At 40.9% G+C, this 1,488-nt stretch overlaps 1 protein-coding gene across 1 annotated transcript in view; it reads left to right on the top strand.

Annotated features, from left to right (window-relative positions):
• The window catches only part of TNKS (tankyrase), a 254,549-nt gene that overhangs the window by 180,525 nt on the left and 72,536 nt on the right, over window positions 1–1,488 (top strand). The window lies entirely within an intron of this gene.

Genomic DNA, 1,488 nt, shown 5'->3' with positions numbered 1-1,488 from the left:
GTTTTGGACACTGCACTTCAAGAGAGACGCGGGGAATCTCGAGAGGGTCCAGAGGAGGGTCACTTGCATGATTAGTGGCCTTCGTGATAGACCCTACGGGGTGAGGTTGAGAGAGCTGAATCTCTTCAGCCTTCACAAGAGACGGCTGAGGGGAGATCTTGTGGCCGCCTATAAATTTATTAGGGGAGGTCAGCGGGGAATAGGGGAAGCGCTGTTTACTAAGGCACCCCAGGGAGTAACTAGGAATAATGGGTGTAAAGTAGTTGAGAGTGGATTTAGGTTAGATATTAGGAAGAAATTTTTCACAGTAAGTGTGGCCAGGATCTGGAATGGGCTTCCAAGAGAGGTGGTGCTATCACCTAGCTTGGAGGTCTTCAAGAGGAGGCTAGATAGTCACCTGGCTGGGGTCATCTGACCTCGGTCCTCTTTCCTGCCAGGGGCAGGGGGTTGGACACGGTGATCCATTGTGGTCCCTTCCGACTCTACATTCTATGAATCTATATGTTCAAATGTATAGAGTTATTAGCATAATACAGCATGCTTAGAAGACACCTGCATTCTTTGGACACAGAGCCAAAGAGCCATCCTGTTAAAAAATGAACAAAAAGATCCTGCTACAAGCAGAACAAGGGAACAAACTTCCCTTGTTCTGCATTCACACATTCTCCCCCTTCTCCAAATGTTTCTTTCTATACGGGTTGCATAAAAATATTAGTTCATGCTTTAAATGTGAATGCACTTCTGCAGGTATCAAACTTACATACATTGCATATATACAATAAACACGGTGTGTGGGTATGTGCACTCGTGCAAATACCCAGCCTTTGTGCATACACTTTGCATTGTCTGCCCTCAAAATTTTACATATCCTTTTAAACATTTGGGCCATTTTTCAGGTATCACTATGACAGGGTGTTCTTTTACCTTAAAAGACTGTTTGGATTGTGTTTTATGTTTCTTTGCTGCATAATAATTCACCTTACTTAACTGAATTGTCAGAAGCAAATGGATGTCACAGGGATGTTGATTATTCATGAATAATGACAACTGAAGAGCTGGAAGAATCAGTTGCCACAGTTCAACCTGTCCGTTTAACTAGAAAGTATATAATAGTACAGATAACATCAAGTGTTCAAAAATCCCGAGTCAGGCCATCAAAATCGTGAGATTTGTCTCAAAAGTTACAAAATTTTTAAAGCAATACATTATGACTGCCTTCATATTTTTGAACATTCTAATAATGCTTCAGCTTGCCTTCTAGTTTTTAACCTTTAGGTTCATGTTTTTCATCTTTATTCAATATTCTAGTATGTTTACATGACTAGTGCCTCAAGCAGCTCACTGAGTATCACAGTAAAATCTCAAGAGTTGGCAACTATAGATGGAGAGGACCCTAAAAGATGATGGTACTTAAGTATAGGTGTGACAGAGCTAACTTCCACTTCTATTTTATGAAAAAATCTTGATGAACAGAGAAGTGGTTTCTTC

This window comes from Alligator sinensis, unplaced genomic scaffold (genome assembly GCF_000455745.1).
Source record: "Alligator sinensis unplaced genomic scaffold, ASM45574v1 scaffold989_2, whole genome shotgun sequence".
Taxonomy (NCBI): domain Eukaryota; kingdom Metazoa; phylum Chordata; order Crocodylia; family Alligatoridae; genus Alligator; species Alligator sinensis.
Note: the sequence above shows the minus strand (reverse complement) of the source record. Positions and strands in the feature narration are given on the sequence as shown.